The sequence below is a fragment of the Pseudophryne corroboree genome, chromosome 8, assembly GCF_028390025.1.
Source record: "Pseudophryne corroboree isolate aPseCor3 chromosome 8, aPseCor3.hap2, whole genome shotgun sequence".
Lineage (NCBI taxonomy): Eukaryota > Metazoa > Chordata > Amphibia > Anura > Myobatrachidae > Pseudophryne > Pseudophryne corroboree.
Genome location: NC_086451.1, coordinates 437,647,780 through 437,668,488, shown reverse-complemented (window position 1 = coordinate 437,668,488; position 20,709 = coordinate 437,647,780). Strand labels below are relative to the sequence as shown.

At 44.9% G+C, this 20,709-nt stretch overlaps 1 long non-coding RNA gene and 2 pseudogenes across 1 annotated transcript; all 3 read left to right on the top strand.

The window, feature by feature from the left end:
- Window positions 1–87: 87 nt before the first annotated feature.
- LOC134950157 (5S ribosomal RNA) lies at window positions 88–205 on the top strand (annotated as a pseudogene).
- Window positions 206–329: 124 nt separating this feature from the next.
- LOC134950131 (5S ribosomal RNA) lies at window positions 330–447 on the top strand (annotated as a pseudogene).
- A 10,489-nt stretch (window positions 448–10,936) lies between these two features.
- Window positions 10,937–19,815, top strand: LOC134947933 (uncharacterized). Its single transcript, XR_010182869.1, has 3 exons — window positions 10,937–11,027; window positions 15,369–15,500; window positions 18,460–19,815. It is a non-coding gene; the product is annotated as an uncharacterized LOC134947933 (long non-coding RNA).
- The last annotated feature ends 894 nt before the right edge of the window (window positions 19,816–20,709 follow it).

Here is a 20,709-nt window from a genome sequence, read left to right as displayed (position 1 = left end):
CCTGACATTTATGACTGGGACTTACAATTCCTGTCTCCAATCTACACAGAAAGTAGATTTGTGTTTACTCATTTCTTGAATTAAACCGCCCACGGCCATACTATCCTGAATGCGCCCGATCACGTCCGATCTTGGAAGCTAAGCAGGTATGGCCTGGTTAGTACATGGATGGGAGACTTCCAGGGAATACTAGGTGCTGTGGGCCATTTTTTTCAGGAGACTTTTACATTATATCAATTATTCCCTCATATTCTATTAGTTTTTCAGCTGAACACATAGGCCATTTTCCCAATCAGCACAAAAATCACCAGTGATTCCTGATACAATCAGCCCATGGCCATACTATCCTGAATGCACCCGATCACGTTCGATCTTGGAAGCTAAGCAGGTATGGCCTGGTCAGTACGTGGATGGGAGACCTCCAGGGAATACTAGGTGCTGTGGGCCTTTTTCCTTCAGGAAATTCAATATCACTTTCCTCAAAGCTTACCTTACATTCCGATCCTCTCTGTGACCTGTATATATTGTTCTCTCCAAACAATTATACAACAATTACAACAATATTTTCACCTGCCTTATCTAGAACCATATTTGGTACAATGGCAATCTAGATTTTTATCATCATCTTCTTTTGTTCACCTCAGTGAATTTTTATAGTTAATTAATAAAAGTCAAGCTTTATCCAATCTCATAGAGGAAGGACTCGAAAGGGTCCTCCCCTCTACCATACATTTTTTTCACATTTTTTTCATATTCAACCAAAGAGTGCTTCCACACAAGGTTATTTTGTCTTTCTCTTGTTTTCTTCCTGTAGGCTAACTACAAAATCCATGGGAGCACCGCCAAAACTTAGTACTATTTATAATTTATAATAATAGTCAGTATTTTGGTACTTTATAGATATTTTCTTTCTCATTCATAACATTTATTTTTCAAGCTGGTGCAGATCCACAACCGTGTTTTCACAGGTATGTTACAGTACAAACCCTAGCAGAATGGCTCTGACTAATCGACCAAGGAGAGAAGGAGAGGTGAGGAGATTTAATGGAATCGCTAAGTATTTGTAGGAAGCTCAGGCGACAGTATAATACCTCTGTAAGAGCAACTGATAGACCAAATCCAGGAGTCTGGGGCTAAGAATCTTGGCACTGGGAGACAGTGGGGGGCAAATTTGTCTGGTTCCAAAAAAAAAAACCCAAGACTCTTGACAGAACTATGGGGGTCATTCAGACCTGATCGCTCGCTAGCGTTTTTTGCAGCGCAGCAATCAGGTCAGAACTGCGCATGCGTATGAACCGCAATGCACAGGCGTGTCGTACTAGTGCAAAGTGGATCGGCGCCCAGCGATGGATTCTACGACGAACCCATTGGCACGGGTGTTCGCAAGGAGATTGACAGGAAGAAGGCGTTTGTGGGTGTCAACTGACCAATTTCTCGGGAGTGGTTGGAAAAATGCAGGCGTGTCCAGGCGTTTGCAGGAAGGGTGTCTGACATCAATTCCGGGACTGAACAGGCTGAAGTGATCGCAGCGGCTGAGTAAGTTCTGAGTTACTCAAAAACTGCACAATTTGTGTTTGCATCTCTCGGCTGCAAAAGCGATCGCACCCTTGCACAGCAAATATACACTCCCCGGTGGGCGGCAATTATTCGTTCGCACGGCTGGTAAAAACAGCTAGCGAGCGATCAACTCGTAATGACCCCCCATATACAGTATAATAGGAGCTCTTTGTTGCTACTGTGCTTTATCCGTTGCCGGCCATATACTAGAAAATTTCGACTGTACAGTGGCCCATTGGCAATACAGGAAGCCTACCAGCCCAACAATGAGGTCTTTCAGTAGAAGCATGTACTTACATATGCGATTAGCATTGCGAAGGACAGCTCTTCCGGTAAGAGCTGTCCTTCGCGAAATCTGGCAGCTCCCTGACTTCCGGGTTTCAGCACCGGGAATTATTATACGCATGCGCAGAGTGACGGGGGCGGACGCAGGGCATGCTGGGAGGTATCCAAACAGATCCCTCACACCAGCGCTGCGGACAGAAGCCCATAGGCTTCTATAGGGTATCACCAGCAAAAGCTGGTGATCCCCTCCGCGGAGCTGTCCCGGCAGCTAGCAGTAAGTGCATTCGGAAAATGCGGTAAACGGGGGTCTACCGCATTTTCCATTTAGTACAGTCTGTCAGATTGTGTTTTGGCTGTGTCCCCGGAGGGGGCGCTAGTGGGTCAGTGGAGGTAGCTGGGAGAAAACGAGGAGGCTGGATAACGTTCCTGCGCATGAGCGCAATGATATTTATTAGCAGATGATATAACAGAATGGCAGCAGAAATAATAATAACAAATGGAAATGTCAATCACACAGCGTAATAGCTGAAAGTCTATGGCAACAGGATGACAGATGACTGGAGAAATAATAACCGGTAATATGTTAAACAGAAGAACAGGTGTTTGTAGAGATGATTCTGGTTTGGAAACCAGTGCAGGTTTTAAACATGAAACTTGGCAGTGAGATGTTGAATGGCAAACCTGGTAGCAGAGGCAGGAGTCTGACTATCCACAGTGCAGGTGGTGAAGCACTGACAGCAGCAAGCTGTATCACAGGTGGAGGAATGGAGCACACCTGGAGTCAGTCTCAACTGCAAGGCTGAAGCACACAAGGTGGTGATGAGTGTGAAGCCTGTTTGAAGTTGCAGGTATTGCTGGGCCTTGAAGTTCCACGGAGCTGTGCAGAGTAACCAGAAGTACAAGTCTTTCAGTAGAGAGCCAGGAACACGGAAGGAACAGGTACAGATCCTTTCACATGGGTCGCAGGAGTGACACAAAGTCCAGGATGCCTGCAGACTGATCCTGCAGTCTCTTATGTACCCCTTGGTGCACAGGCATTGGATGAATGAGGGAAAGTGGGTGCGGCCAAGCACCGGATTGGCCGCTGTATGCTGGTTGTTGTGAACTGTCATGGCGGCGCCCATGCCGCGGCCTAGCGGGAACGCGGCGTGCTACACGCCTGCTGTCTCAGGAGCGCTCCCAGGCCCGTGATGGCGTCCAGAGGCAGGGACACGGATGACAGGTGACCGCAGGGAGCCAGGTCGGAGTCCGCAACGGCGGACGGATGTCAGCTTGGTGAGTCGATTCCTGACAGTACCCCCCCCTTTAAGGGTGGACACCGAACACCCACGTGGCTTGGATGGATGAGTGCTGTGGAAGACACGGACCAACCTTGGAGCATGGACATCCGATGAATTTACCCAACTTCTTTCCTCTGGGCCATAACCGGACCAATCGACCAAGTACTGGAGACGTCCATACCGGCAACGAGAGTCCAGAATTTTGCCAATCTCGAATTCCACGCCCCGCTGAGTTCGAATTTTGGGGCCAACTGGAAGGGCACTCTGAAAACGGTTCAGGACTAGAGGTCTGAGGAGAGAAACATGAAAAGCGTTAGGTATTCGAAGAGAAGGTGGTAACTTCAGTTTATAGGCCACAGGGTTGATGACTCTTTCGACAGGGAAAGGACCAATGAAACGGGGTGCAAACTTCATGGACGGAACCCTAAGACGGAGGTTACGGGTTGACAGCCAAACCTTGTCCCCAGGTTTCAGGTTAGGAACCGCACGTCTCTTGCGGTCGGCAAAGTACTTGTACCGGCTGGAGGCCTTTTTGAGAGACACGTGAATCTTTCTCCAAATTAATGAGAACTGAGTCAGAGCAGTAGTGGCAGCAGGAACATCCATATGAGGGAGTTCTTGGAAGTCTGGAACACGGGGATGTTGCCCATATACTGCGAAGAATGGTGTTGTTTCAGTAGCAGTATGATAGCGGAAGTTGTGGGCAAACTCGGCCCATGGGAGCAGATCGAACCAGTCATCCTGGGAAGATGAAACATACAATCTTAAAAACGTCTCAAGTTCTTGATTAACCCTCTCTGTCTGCCCATTCGTCTGAGGATGGTACGATGACGAAAACTTCAGCTTGACTTGCATGGCAGAACAGAGGGCCCTCCAAAACCTCGCTACAAACTGTACCCCCCGGTCAGATATTATTTCCGAGGGTAGACCATGTAAGCGGAAAATCTCCCGTAGGAAGATTTGGGCAAGTTTCGGGCAGAAGGGAGACCCTGGAGAGGAACAAAATGAGCCATCTTGGTAAATCTGTCCACTACAACCCAGATGGTATTGTATCCTTGAGAAGGAGGAAGGTCGGTGATAAAATCCATGGACAGGTGTGACCAGGGACGACTAGGAACAGACAATGGTTGTAACTGACCTGCTGGAGACTGACGAGGAGTCTTATGCTGCACACACTTAGGACAGGATGCCACGAAATCCTTGATGTCAGCCTTCATCTTAGGCCACCAGTACGTCTCGGAGAGAAACTTGAAGGTCTTCAGGACACCAGGATGACCGGTGAACTTGGATTGATGAGCCCAAGATAGCAACTTGGGACGGAGTTCTGGGGAAACAAAAGTCTTACCAGGAGGAGGAGCTGGGGAGACTTGAGATGCAGCGAACACCACTGGACTCAGGATGGAATGAGGCACTGAGTCAGGCGTTTCCTCTTCGGATTCCATAGATCGGGATAAAGCGTCAGCTTTAACATTCTGCGAACCTGGGCGGAAATGAAGCTTAAAATTAAAACGTGAGAAAAACATAGCCCACCTGGACTGGCGAGGATTAAGGCACTGAGCTGCCTTTAAGTATAGCAGGTTTTTATGATCCGTGTAGATGTTGAACGGATGTTTGGCCCCTTCTAGGAGGTATCTCCATTCCTCGAGAGCCAGCTTGATCGCCAGTAGTTCTTGGTCTCCAATGGAGTAGTTAGCTTCTGCAGGAAGGAATTTGCGAGAATAAAATCCACAAGGGTGGACTTTCCCATCGGTTCCCTTCTGGGAGAGAACAGCTCCAACCCCAACTGTAGAGGCGTCCACCTCCAACTCGAACGGTCTGTTTACATCTGGCTGAGACAGAACTGGAGCAGACATAAAGGCCAGTTTGATCTTCTGGAAGGCTGCTAAGGCTTCTTCTGACCAGTTGGAATGGTTTGCCCCTTTCCGAGTCAGGTTGGTAATAGGAGCGATGAGAGTGGAGAATCCCCGAATAAATTTCCTATAGTAGTTGGCAAAACCCAGGAACCGCTGGATAGACTTGAGAGAATTTGGAATGGACCAATTGGCAATAGCTTCCAATTTTGTCGGGTCCATCTGAAGATCCGATCCGGAAATTATATAACCCAGGAAGGGTATAGAGGGAACTTCAAAGGTGCATTTAGAAAGTTTACCGTAGAGCCGGTTCTCTCGAAGACGTCGGAGGACTTCACGGACTTGTAGACGATGAGATGGCAGGTCTTGGGAGAAGATGAGGATATCATCCAAGTAAACAACGAGGTACTTATACAGGACATCACGAAAGATTTCGTTCACAAAGTGTTGGAACACTGCTGGAGCATTACTCAACCCAAATGGCATTACCAGGTATTCGTAATGGCCATCTCGAGTGTTAAAAGCTGTCTTCCACTCGTCACCACTCCGGATTCTGATGAGATTGTAGGCACCGCGGAGATCTAACTTGGTGAAGATGCGGGCTCCTTTAACTCTGTCAAATAATTCGGTAATGAGTGGTAATGGATAACTATTTTTAATGGTAATGTCATTGAGACCCCGGTAGTCAATGCATGGACGCAGTCCTCCATCCTTCTTTTTAACAAAGAAGAAACCTGCACCAGCGGGTGATGATGAAGGGCGGATGAATCCCTTTTGTAGATTCTCCCTGATATATTCACTCATCGCCTCGGTTTCAGGAACAGACAACGGGTAGGTGCGCCCCCTAGGTGGCTTCTTGCCAGGAAGGAGATCGATGGGACAATCCCATTCCCTATGGGGCGGTAGGACATCAGCGGCCTTCTCACTGAAGACATCTGAGAAATCTTGATAAACTGCTGGGAGACTTGACTGTGTCTTAACTTCGGTAGACTTTATGGGACACACTTGGGCTAAACAGGACTGATGGCAATGTGAACCCCATGAGGTAAGCTGCAACGTTGACCAGTCAAACTGTGGATTATGTAGCTGGAGCCAGGGCATGCCCAAGACGATCTCCTGGGTGGCTTGAGGGATGACTAAGAACTTAATCAGTTCAGAGTGTAGGAATCCAACTCCCAGAACCACTGGGGCAGTTTGATGAGAAATATTCCCCTTGGAGATTCGACTACCATCCACAGCGGTAATATAAACTGGACAGGAAAGTTCACATATAGATAAGCAAAATTTATTTACCGCAGCTTGGGTGATGAAGTTACCTGCAGCTCCACAGTCCACTAATGCTGATGCGGACTGGAGCCCAACTGAAGTCTCTAACGTCACAGGAAGGATAAGGTCTTGTTTAGAAGGAGCTTGACTAAAAGATCCCAACTTGACTCCTCCTTTACAAGTCAGGATCTGGCGTTTCCCGAACGCACTGTGCAGGAGTTAATCTGATGGCCCGCAGCCGCACAGTACAGACAGAGTCTCTCACGCATTCTTCTTGTCCGCTCTTCAGGAGTTAGGCGGGACCTATTTACCTGCATAGGCTCGTCAGAAGAAGGAGACTGGAACTGTACCGAAGGTATCATCCTTGATCTGCGTGGCTCACTCCGAGCGCGTTCATTATTGCGTTCGCGGATGCGAGAGTCCAACTTAATGCACAAGGAAATCAATTCAGACAATTGTACAGGAAGGTCGCGGGTCGCCAGTTCATCTTTGATCCGGTCAGAAAGTCCATGCCAGAAAGCTGCTACCAGGGCCTGATTATTCCACTGAATCTCTGCGGCCAACGTCTGGAACTGAATGACATATTGTCCCATGCTACGGGTACCTTGACGAAGTTGAATCAGGTCAGCGGAAGCTGATGTTGCACGACCCGGCTCGTCAAAGATCCGTCTGAAGGTTGACACGAAGTCTGTGTAGTTGTTAATCAGAGGGTCAGCACGTTCCCACAGAGGAGACACCCAGCTCAGAGCAGATCCAGAAAGTAAGGAGATGATGTAGGCAACCTTGGATCTTGGCGTGGGGAAATTATGTGGCAACAACTCAAACTGGATTTCACATTGGTTGAGAAACCCGCGACATAACTTTGGACTGCCATCATACTTGCTTGGCACGGGCAGGTGCAGACGTGACACTGGAGCTGATGCCGCCGGCATAGAGGAACTCACAGCACTGGCAGGTGCTGGAGTAACAGGAACAGTAGGAGTGAGTACACTAGGCAGGGATTGCTGTAGTGTATCAATCCGGGAGGACATCCCTTGCAGGAATTGAAACATCTGCTGCTGCGCAGCCTCTTGACCATCCAGACGGGAGACCAGTTTTTGCAAGGCCTCTGACCCCACACTCCGTCCACCATCCGAGTCCATCGATCCTGGACTTACTGTCAGATTGTGTTTTGGCTGTGTCCCCGGAGGGGGCGCTAGTGGGTCAGTGGAGGTAGCTGGGAGAAAACGAGGAGGCTGGATAACGTTCCTGCGCATGAGCGCAATGATATTTATTAGCAGATGATATAACAGAATGGCAGCAGAAATAATAATAACAAATGGAAATGTCAATCACACAGCGTAATAGCTGAAAGTCTATGGCAACAGGATGACAGATGACTGGAGAAATAATAACCGGTAATATGTTAAACAGAAGAACAGGTGTTTGTAGAGATGATTCTGGTTTGGAAACCAGTGCAGGTTTTAAACATGAAACTTGGCAGTGAGATGTTGAATGGCAAACCTGGTAGCAGAGGCAGGAGTCTGACTATCCACAGTGCAGGTGGTGAAGCACTGACAGCAGCAAGCTGTATCACAGGTGGAGGAATGGAGCACATCTGGAGTCAGTCTCAACTGCAAGGCTGAAGCACACAAGGTGGTGATGAGTGTGAAGCCTGTTTGAAGTTGCAGGTATTGCTGGGCCTTGAAGTTCCACGGAGCTGTGCAGAGTAACCAGAAGTACAAGTCTTTCAGTAGAGAGCCAGGAACACGGAAGGAACAGGTACAGATCCTTTCACATGGGTCGCAGGAGTGACACAAAGTCCAGGATGCCTGCAGACTGATCCTGCAGTCTCTTATGTACCCCTTGGTGCACAGGCATTGGATGAGTGAGGGAAAGTGGGTGCGGCCAAGCACCGGATTGGCCGCTGTATGCTGGTTGTTGTGAACTGTCATGGCGGCGCCCATGCCGCGGCCTAGCGGGAACGCGGCGTGCTACACGCCTGCTGTCTCAGGAGCGCTCCCAGGCCCGTGATGGCGTCCAGAGGCAGGGACACGGACGACAGGTGACCGCAGGGAGCCAGGTCGGAGTCCGCAACGGCGGACGGATGTCAGCTTGGTGAGTCGATTCCTGACACAGTCCGGCCAAGACTTCCCAATGCACCATTCTCTGTCTTGGAAACATTTAAATGACGTTCCTCAACCTTATGGGGAAATGTACTAAGCCTTGGAGAGTGATAAAGTGGAGAGAGATAAAGTACAAGCCAATCAGCTCCTAACTGCCACGTTACAGGCTGTGTTTAAAAAATGACAATTAGGGGCTGATTGGCTGGCAGTTTATCTCTCTCCACTTTATCAGTCTCTGGGCGGTATTCAATTCTTTTCACCCCCTTCCACACCTGTTCTGTTTCTGCTGACGGGTGTGGTATAATCAATTTAGCTCGCTGCCACCGGGGTAGCGAGGGCTCCCAACCCTTTACGCAGCTAAACCTGATTACTATGGGCACGATATGCGCGATAACGGGGATCCCTTTAGAAAGAAGAATGGGCGTGATAAATCATTTGAATACCGCCCTTCAAGTCTTAGTACATCTGCCCCATAGCAGCTATCAAATTAGGGGTCTATTCATGAAGCAGTAAAAAGAGTGGAGAAATAGACTAATGGAGAAGTTGCCCATGGCAACCAATCAGCATCTCCCTTACATTTTATAGAATGCACTTGATAAAGGCTTCCTTCAAAGCTTATGTAACCAATCGAATTGGAAGGGCCGCTCAAGCTGTGTTTCCAAACAATATGTAATAAGCAGCTGTCTGAATAGGCTAGTCACGCCTACAACATCATACAAAACAGAAACAAACCAAAGTAGACAGCGCTAACTGAGATGGATTGTAAAAATACTGTACTATTTATTAAAATAACAATGATTTAATAAACATTTTTAAAAAAAATGTTAAAATCTAATTTCACTGCACTCTTAAGCTCATAGTCACCATACATATGATAATTGATCGTTTGTTGTTTTATCCAATGTCCCCATAAGGTCCGCACATTCAATGTCCCGTATCCTAGGGTTGTGGCACAATCCCTGGGCCGATACCCACGCTGGAGGAATGTCTATCCCGATAGTAAGCAATGCAATGGGAAATGTCCTCACCAGTGTTGCGTGCTGAATTTCTGTTCGGTCCTTATAAATGGATGGGGTGCAAAGTTGCGCTGTTTGGCGGAGTCCTCAGGGGTCCAGGCAGTATTGGATGATCAATGTAGGTGACACAGGTTCACACCTGACGCGTTTCTCAGCTGACTGCTGCTTTCTGAGAAAGCAGCAGTCAGCTGAGAAACGCGTCAGGTGTGAACCTGTGTCACCTACATTGATCATCCAATACTGCCTGGACCCCTGAGGACTCCGCCAAACAGCGCAACTTTGCACCCCATCCATTTATAAGGACCGAACAGAAATTCAGCACGCAACACTGGTGAGGACATTTCCCATTGCATTGCTTACTATCGGGATAGACATTCCTCCAGCGTGGGTATCGGCCCAGGGATTGTGCCACAACCCTAGGATACGGGACATTGAATGTGCGGACCTTATGGGGACATTGGATAAAACAACAAACGATCAATTATCATATGTATGGTGACTATGAGCTTAAGAGTGCAGTGAAATTAGATTTTAACAATTTTTTTAAAAATGTTTAGTAAATCATTGTTATTTTAATAAATAGTACAGTATTTTTACAATCCATCTCAGTTAGCGCTGTCTACTTTGGTTTGTTCCTTCAAAGCTGATTGGTTGCCATAGGCTACTTCTCCACTAGTCTATTTCTTCACTCTTTTCACTGCTTCATGAACAGACCACTTAATATGAAGGCATTGCAAATCACCTTGAAGTGTTAAGTTAATACTTGCCTATTAAAAGACATAGGGCAGGGATGGGCAACCTTCGGCCCTCCAGCTGCTGTTGAACTACACATCCCAGCATGCTCTGCAACAGTCACAGCATGGCCAAATAGCAAAAACTATAGCAAGGCATGCTGGTATGTGTAGTTCAACATCAGCTTGAGGGCCGAAGGTTCCCCATCCCTGACATAGGGGAATATTTACCTAAGCTTGGAGAGTGATAACGTAGAGAGAGAGATAAACTACCAACCAATCTGCTCCTGTTATTTTTCAAATACAGCCTGTAACATGAAAGTTGGAGCTGATTGGTCGGTACTTTATCTCTCTCCACTTGACCACTTTTCAAGCTTTGTGAAATCTCCCCATAAACCTTCCTGAAGAAGCAATGCACTGTACAGCAGGAAACATTGCTCTACCACCAGATGCACGGAAAGCAGTAGTTTCTGTCCTCCCTGTGTGGAGGGGCAACAAGGAATAGCCTTGTTGTGGGACAGTGAGTATTCCGTCCTGAGGATCAACCACTGAAACAACAAAAGGGAGAAACAACAGGACACACCTCACCTCTCTCACCACAAGTATCTCCCATCCATCCTCATTACTTATTTTTATTGTACATTCCTTTTATGTATCACAGAAAACAATGTCACACCTTGAAACTGCAGGGAACAAAAAAAAAGCCCCCACATTACTCATACTTACATAATGCTCAGTCCTAGCTGTCACTTCCCAGCTGGGGCCAAAGTGCCCCCAGGGCTGTGATAACAGTATAAATAGGTGAATCACGTAAACATGCCCAGCTTCAGACTCCGTATCCCTGACTGAGACACCGTGCAGGACTGAATACCCAAGTGCCCAAGGATGGTGCCCTACCCGCTGCTGTGTCTCATGGTCATCTGTGGGGTTCATATTGGTATGTTCTGATGATGATGATGATGATGATGATGATGATGATGACAATTTAGCATTTAATCAAGTTTAACAAAATGAAATGTCTTGCACCAGTTGGTGTGATTCTCCTATAATATACTTGTGCTTCATTGGTAAATATTTAAACAATACTAATATATACTATACATACAATACATACAGTATATATATTCTTGTCTAGACAATGGTCCTTTGAGGACCAAAGTGTTGACTGCATTTGTGAGTCGAATACTGTAAATTATCTATTTAACTGCATGATATTGGTGAGTGAGTGTCCATCTTTCTACATTTGGACATATTCATCTAAAAAAAGACAAGCTGTATATATATATACATATATATATATATATATATATACATATACAGTATATATATATATATATATATATATATACACACACATATGATGTGTGTGTATAGATCATACTTGCCTACTTTTGAAAAAGCATTTCAGGGAGATGTGACAGTAACACCTATCAGCGCAGACGTGTACTGCTACATCTGAGAGGCGTGTCATGAAAACGACTTACATCCAAATGTAAATGAGCCCCAAAGTTAGTATACTGTATACACATATACTGTAAGTGGCCATGAGAAAACTTATTTAAAATGCATGTAGCCATAGGGATCATTGTGCCTTATTACCAATGCAGGGAAATGGCGCTGATGATCCCATTTGAATGTATGTACAGTATCTCTGATTTATTTTTCCCCTAAAGAGCTATATAATGGGGGTAAGCATCAGGGAGATTGTTGGTCTCTTCAGGGAGTCAGGGAGATTGCTGCTATTTCAGGGAGTCTCCTGCAGAATGAGGGAGGGTAGGCAACTATGTAGATAGATAGATAGATAGATAGATAGATAGATAGATAGATAGATAGATAGATAGATAGATAGATAGATAGAGTGTGCGTGGGCAGACTAGATGGGCTGAGGGGTTCTCATCTGCCGTCAAATTCTATGTTTCTATGTAAACCAATATCTCTGAAGGTATACAAGGCTGGCATCTGCTGCAGCAGTATTATAAATGCCAGCCACAGACAGGGCCATTTTAATAATCAGACAAAAGGGGTAATTGTACTGGGCCCACTGAGCAGGAAGGGGGGGGGGGGAGGCACACTCCATTGGTGTTAGAGACCTTTACAAGGACGTGTCTTGGTCACTAGATATCCTAATCCTACAGGAGACTTGGCTAAGATCACTTCTACCAAAAACGGAGAGTCTCCTCCTTTTGTTGTCTATTTATTAATAATCGAATACTCAATGCGATCTGGGTGCAAAAAATTGCAGCACGTGATTATTCCAGTAAGATGTATCACTCTACACCGGTAGGAACAGGAGGCCATCCCTGAGATGTGTCCGTAGTGAATGTACTGAACACGCATGCCATTGCCGGCCTCTGTTGGTTACTTTTGCAAAGTGTAGACCATAGGCTACAACAGGCTAATGCTACCTACAATTAGTGGTGTTGTGCACCTATGCACTGTGCCTTGATACACTATTATGGCTAGCTGCTGCACATCAATAGGTAACCAGCCTATATACAGATAAAAATGTAGTGTAGGGTCATGTGCTGCGCTCAGCCCAATGTTGTGGTGCTCTTATGGTAGTAATCTTTATGAGCGAATAATCAGGATTACTATAAAATACTTTTACTTCAAATAAACAAATAAACAAATATGTTTTTGACAAATCGTATGTCATAAATTCATATGATTGATTGATTGATTGATTGATTGATTGAATGAATGAATGAATTTTGTCCAAAAAAAAAGAGAGAAGAGAATGAAGAAAGAAGAAGAACTAGTAGGTATTGAAGAGAAATGTTAAAATGAGAATGATAAAGAAAATTAAAAAAAATAGAAGGATTTGACTAAATTTTTGTGATAATGCAATGACACAATTGTATATGTGCACTGATGTAGTTATGATCGATCACAGGTAGATATAAGAATAAACATAAAAGTAAATATAAATATAAAAGTCTCTTTATGAAATGTGGGAGACAGAATTTTTTATGTTTATTTTTATTTTTTATTTGTATAGCTACCTGTGATCGATCATATCTACATCAGTTCACATATACAGTTGTGTCCATCTATTTTTTTCATTTTCTCATTTTCTTTATCTTTCTCATTTTAACATTTCTCTTCAATAACTATTGGTTTCTTTTCTTTCTTCATTTTCTTCGCTCTTTTTTTGGACAAAATTCCTTCATTCTTTCAATCATATGAATATATACAGTAGTGTGTGCAATTTATGACATACGATTTGTCAAAAACATATTTGTTTATTTGTTTACTTGTAGTAAAAGTATTTTATATTAATCCAGACTGATTATAATGCCATCTACAGATGGCAACAGCTACAGGGGCCAAACTCTGGAATGCAAAGCTTGGTTAATCTGACAGCATTGCATATCCCTGAGCTTTCTATGGGGGCTGCGGCTGCTGTTGCACATGAAGGGATCGCAGCAGATATCACAGCTATCTGCTGCTGTCCCTCCTTCATATACGGGGGTGATACTAAATATTTGTAGGTATCCCCAAAACAGCCGCAAATATTTAATGATAAATAGACCCCTTTATCTTGAACAAAGAATGCAAATTAGATTACTAATGTCAAGTGAATGGACGTTGCCCTAACATTCACATACTGTAATCCTCACATTAACTCAAGTCCTACATCTGACCCTTCTCAAGCATTAACCCTAAACATACGTTTTGACAAATGGAATGGAGTCCAGGGGCTTAATAACGTGATTGTTTCCCTGGCTGTAAGGGAGCAGTGAACAAAATACAAAATCACACAGTATCCTGCAGATGATGTTAGAGCAAAGGTCCAGATTTATCAAGCCTTGGGGAGTAATAAATTGCACAGTGATGAAGTACCAACCAATCAGCTCCTTTTTCGGGAAGCAGTTAGCTTACCAACGAACGGGATCCTGGCAGTCGATATACCGACGCCGGGATCCAGAGGGAGGACACAATCCCTGTATCAAAACACAGACGCCAAATGGAATGCCGCATCAAAATGCCGGCATCCCGATCGACCTGACAGCGAGACATGCTGCCGTCCTGCCGCGTGCGTGCAGGGAAGGGGGGGGGGGGGTTTAGGGAAGGTTAGTTTTAGGCACAAAGCGGGGAGTGTTAGGTTTAGGCAGCACGGAAGGGAGGGTTAGGCACCAAGCGGGGAGGGTTAAGGTTAGACACCACCAGGAATGGTTAGTGTTAGGCACCCACAAGGATGGTTAGGGTAGTGAAAAGGTGAGGGTTAGGGGGCAAAATGGGGGGCTGTAGAGATTATGATGGACGCGTTGCCGCTGTCTGTATACTGACTGCCGCCATCCCGTTCATCGGTAACTCATACTGAGCCCCATTTTTTCAAACACAGCCTGTAACATAACATGGCAGTTAGGAGCTGATTGGTTGATACTTTATCACTGTGCAATTTATCACTCTCCAAGGCTTGATAAATGGGGGCCAAATTTGTGCCCAGCACCGAAGCAAACATCACACAGAGAATACACAGAATGCAGACCTGGCGTTTTGGCCAACGTACTGCATCCTAAACCTCAACAAACATAAAAGGCTTTTTGATTTACTTGTTACCCAATAATTTCATCTTGTAATTTCATAATAATAATACCCCATAACAGAGAATGTCTGAGCTTGGGTGTGTCCATCTTCAGCGGGAACATGCTGATCAGAGAAATGAATGACAGACTGTGTGTGACAATGACAAAAGAAACCACATTATAGGACTCCTTCCAGAAACTGGTCCTCCTTTACATTCTGTCTCTGACCACAGAGTGCGTCAGTAATAGCACAATATTGCTCTTTGCAACACATTCTAAAACACAGCTCCCGGTTTTGCTCAAATGGGAGCAATGTCTAAACTAGCATTAACCGCAATCCCATAACAAAAAGTGTTTTGTTTTGCAATCATAAATCACTGTGGCAGGCTATAAGAAGAAGCTTGGTAACGAACATGATCCTTGTTTTGTTTCTTCAGGCTGCTGTTAATCATTATTATTCTGCATAGTGTCATGTGACTACCATGACAACCACAGCCTCGTGGAATATAATGTAGCAAGCAGAGAGGCTGTGGAATGCACCTCTGAGCTCTAACTACTCTACATACTGTAAGATCCCATCCCTTTCCCCTTCTCTGTCATTATATTGCATGCTGAGAGTCTGAGACTGTGTATGTGACTGGCAGTCGTACTTGTCTTCCCTCCAGTGAAATTTTTATACACTATGTGGTGTTAATGCTTTAATGCCTTGTTCTCCTAATGTTATTATCATTTTCTTTGTTTTCTTGCAGGACAGGTTCACGCTCAGAAAGAGTGTAATAAGTGTGACTTTAAGTTCTATTCCCGGTGTATGTTTACCGCCAGCCAGAGCGTCCAATGCATAGATGACTCGTATAACTGTGGAAATATTAAGTTCTTACTAGGTAATGTGGGTTCTTTATTACTTTGTAAACTACAATAGTATTAATGCAGCACTTGATAGCTGAGGGTCCCCTTTTTCCGGGGTTACCAGATTTTTTAAAATCATCCCTGGGGAACCGGAGATATCAGACTGGGTGTGGATCATTAGATCGACAGTGTCTAGGTCGACGATGTTTAGGTCGACCACTATAGGTCGACAGTCACTAGATCGACAGGGTTTCTAGGTCGACGGGTCAAAAGGTGGACATTCGTTTTTTTGTTGGTTTTTTTTGTCGTTTTCTTCGTAGAGTGACCGGGAACCCCAATTAGTGCACCGTGTCCCTTGCATGGCTCGCTTCACTCGTAGTCCACGTGGATCGTTAAGTATGAAAAAGTAAAAAAAAAAGAGAAAAAAATTGAAAAACTCATGTCGACCTTTTGACCTGTCGACCTAGCACATGTTAACCTTCCAGCCCTGTCGACCTAGTGACTGTCAACCTAGAGTGGTCGACCTAAACATTGCCGACCTAGACAGTGTAGATCTTCAGACCGGATCCCATCAGACTTCTAAGCAGTGGTCCCCATCCGAGCCTGTTAATTGCTCTTTCTAGCCAGATATCTCGGGTTCTATCTGACTTAGACTTTTTCTGAGGGTATACTCCAACAGCTGGGAATCTCTCCTTTTGATGAACACTGGCAGCTTGTCTCTGCTATGCCCAGAACCAGAGATATCAGCCTTCCAGCAGCTGGTCCCTGCTCCAGCCCTCTACACCTGGTATTCAGTTTTATGTTTTCATCAGTGGATTGCTCTGGCTCCTGAACTCTGACCCCCAAGTCCCCAGGACCACCTGCAACGTGGGACTATCTAGTTTTGTATCCCATTTAATGCTAAAAAATCTATTTCCAGTAACTGGAGATATCTGCTGTCAAGCAAGCTGCCCTCCCACCGAAACATTATGTATATTAAGCCCACTCCACTATTCATGCCTCCCCTGTGTATTAAACACCCCCTACCAACCTGGAAGTCATGTACTGGGGCCCCTTTATTCAGGCCAATGCCCCCTTCTACAGTTTAGTGTTCTCCCTCCCGTCCCTTCTCCCACCATATGTGCAGTAAAGGACTAATTTGCAGAAATTACTGCTCCAGGTCCTACATGCTGAGCGGAAGACAGAATACCCCCTACCGCCCGCTGGACATCAAAACTGCCGCTGATACCAGCCCCCAACCCTACTGCTGGAGTATGGGTCGGGGCCCCAGTGCATTGCTTTGCCCAGGGGCCTACACTGCTGTTAAGACGGCCCTGGTAAATAGAATAGTTGTTGAGTATTAGAATGAGATTTGACAGGCATTTTGGCAACTGATTAGGTTGTTTAGGTCTAATTGGCAACACATTGAGTAGAAGGATCCAAATCCTATAGTGAGGCGTTACATCAGAGAGCAGGTCATTCGGATCGGATGACGACTGCATCTGACCCTATATATTGCCATTATTGGTACACGTTAACTGTGCCCATGTGACTTATGCCTAATGATCATACTGCCCAATGTACTACCTTAAGATTTACCGGATGGCAAGATTATGGATCTAAGATTGCATTAGCTGATGAACAGAAGTAAAGGGTTTGATGCATGTTTATTGGGGTTGTTGGCAAATACTGTACAAGAGGAAGAATCAATATACAATATGTTTTTTTTGAATAGCTGATAAGTACAATAGGAGAATCTGACAATATGTATTGGGCAGAAGACTAGGATATGGTAGATGTTTTTCTGGTTGGTAAGCAGAAGAGGAGGATAATTTAATATGTATTTATTGAAATAGCTGATGAATGGCAGAAGAGGATCTTATAGATTTTTTGGGGGTTGGTGGTGATTAGAATAAGAGGATCTGATAGCTGTTTGTTGGGATGATTCATGTTAGGAAGAGAATTTGATAGATTTTTTGGGCGGATAGCTAGTTAATAGAACTTGATATATGTTAGTTGTGGTAGTTGCTGAGAAGCCCTTATAGATGTTTGTTATGGTAGTTGGTGAGAAAAAGAAGAAGACCTAATAGATGTTAGTTGGGGTAGTTGATGAGGAGAAGAAGAAGACCTGATAGATGTTAGTTGGAGTAGTTGGGGAGAAAAAGAAGACCTGATAGATGTTAGTTGGAGTAGATGGGGAGAAAAGAAGAAGACCTGAGAAATGTTTGTTGTGGCAGTTGGTGAGAAGAATAAGAGGATCTCATAGATGTTTGTTGGAGTAGTTGGATGAGACAAAGACAAGAGCCTGATACAGTAGATGTTAGTTGGGGTAGTTGGTGAGAAGAAGAAGCCCACATAGATGTTAGTTGGGGTAGTTGGTGAGAAAAAAAAGCCCTGACAGATCTTTGTTGGGGTATTTGTTGAGAAGAACAAGCCTTGATAGATGCTTGTTGGGGTAATTGTGAGTAGAGAAGGAGGATTAAATATGTCTATTTAGATTGTAAAGCAAATTTAAAAGTGACAAGCCATGAAAAACTTGTGCCCTAATTCTATAAATGATGGGAATACCGGTGCCACGGGCTTTTCTCCCTCTATGGGTGTCCACGACACCTATAGAGGGAGAATATAACCTGTGGCGAGCCACCGTGCCCTCAGCGTGGCGAGCGCAGCGAACCCACAAGGGGCTTTCTAGCGCTCACCCCACTGCCAGCATACTGGTGGCCAGGATGCCGCTGTTGGGATCATGACAGCTGGGATCCCGGCCGCCAATAAAACGTATGTATTCCTATTAAAGAGAAGAGCAACATAGAATTAAATTGCTTAAATGTTATTGATTTTCTTGTTCCTTAAAGATATTCCTATTTTCCTTGAAACATCTTTTCGAAATGTATTAACTGCAGGGAATGTGATATGCCTTCTACCACAAAATCCCTAAAAACGGGAAACATGTAATCATGCTATGAATCATATATTTTGTCCTGATAACAAAGACCCCTGTTCTTCTTCCCATAACAGGAGGCCAGCACGTCTTTGACAAGTACGGATGTATTCCACAAACTGACTGCAATAGAAGTGCCACAGTATCTGGCGTGCTCAATGCATTCACGTACAACTCTACCTGCTGTTTATCGAGTTTCTGCAATGGGGCCTTCACAGCGCGAGCCCCCCACCTCCTCGTTTTAGGAACACTCAGTGCTTTTATACTGTACATTATATCTTGAAGCAAATAATGATTCTGTGAAGGGTGTTTAGGGGCTCATTAATGTGACACATTCATGTCTACGTCATTATTTTGCCCACTACTTGGAAACATATGGGGTGAGGGTATAACACTGTGCACACACAAGATGTACTAGCTTATATAAAGGATGATTGCTCCAAAGCTGCTCAGTACAACCATTGAGATTTGTATTTGGCTATGTACAATTAAATTAAAGAGAACATGTGATTGGCTGCATGGTTTCAGAGACATACTCTCTGATTGGAAGAGCAATATGAGCCTTGCTATTTATAGTGAATTTAAAACATTTTTCCTATAGCTGAACTAATATGATTTATTCCAAAAACCTGGTTCAATAATAACCCAAACCACAAGTCCAGCAAGGGTATGGCCATGGGCACCATCCTTGCCAGTAACTTGCCTAAAGATGCCTGTAATTTGAGCAAAGCCCCAGGTTGTGTCGTGTTATAATATATCACACTTTACAGGATAGGTGGATATCATTACAGACACAAGATGGTAGTACTTCAGGGCAGGGTCTGGGTCATCTTCCCCATGAGTGAGAACCTTGCCTCAGATGGAAACATCATATGTTTGGCACAGACAAGGTTATCGCCTAATCTCCTGCCCTCTAACACTCCTCTACCCCATGCCTGCACCACCCTATTCACCATTCAGTAATTGATTACAGACGTTGCACTAAATGTTCTTCCTCTTTCACTACTCCATCCACCATGTCATTCAGCGCTACAGCAGTGAGTGGCATGGAGGATGGGGTCTGGATTGGGGGTGGGACGCTCCTGGCTGTTAGGTCCATCACCTTCAAATGCAATTAGACATAGACCCCCACAAAATAGATACCCTAGCACTAGCGCACGCAGGGGGGGTTTCTGAGTACCCAGAAACCCCCCCTGACAGACAAAATTATTTTTTAAGCAAAAAAACCCTGAGCCGCGGTCCGCTATTTAGGCTCCGCCCCTCCAGAATTTGGCCCCGCCCCTTCAAACACCTTGCCCAAGCTGTGCTGTGTGTGTATTGGAAGCTGCTCTGATTGCCTCAGTCCCCACTGGTTGCTGCTTCCTGTTACTACCCAGCCCACTGTCTGATCTTCACTTGTAAGTGCAACAATTATACTTGCATATATTTTTCATCATGCAGTATCATTATATATGTATATATATATATATATATATATGTGTATATATATATATATATATATATATATGCACACACACACACACACACACACACACACATATTTTTTATATATATATATATATATATATATATATATATATAAATAAATATATTTATATCAGTAGCGGATCTTGCCACGGGCAAGCAGGACTTTTGCCCGGGGCGCCGCCTTCCAGAGGGCGCCAGCGCCATCCGGAGGGCGCCGCACCATGGCAAGATCCGCTACTACTGTGCCCTCCGCTGCCCTCTGTGTCCCCCCGCTGGTTCCCCGCTGTGAAGGGAACTAGACGCTACGCGTCTAGTTTTCCTTCGTGGAGAGGACCTTTGCTGTGCGGTGCGTGATGACATAATCACGCACCACACAGCATTGTGGGACTGACACTGACCTCTAGTGTCTGTCTATGCCAGATCCGAGGAGAGGAGCGCCGGCGGAGGTCTGCAGCGGTCGGGAGCAGGGATAGTAAGTATCCATTTTTTTCTTTTTCAGCTGCGCTACTCTACTGTACAGGGGGAGTAACTGACCACGCCCCCTGTATGAAGCCATGCCCTATTTCCCGCCAGGGGCGCCAAAAGGGCAAGAACCGGCCCTGATTTATATATATGTATATGTGTGTGTGTATATATATATATATATATATATATATATATATATATATATATATAGAGTATGGCCGGCACTCCCTTATGTAAAATATAAAACTCTGGTGCCCTCCAGCAGCAGCAACAGTCCAACAGAAAAGAGGCGGCATTCTGAGATTTAAAATAGTGTGAATAGTGTGTTAAACACACATATTGACAGACGACGTTTCTGGGCCACTCGCTCCCCTTTGTCATCTCATCTCATGTAG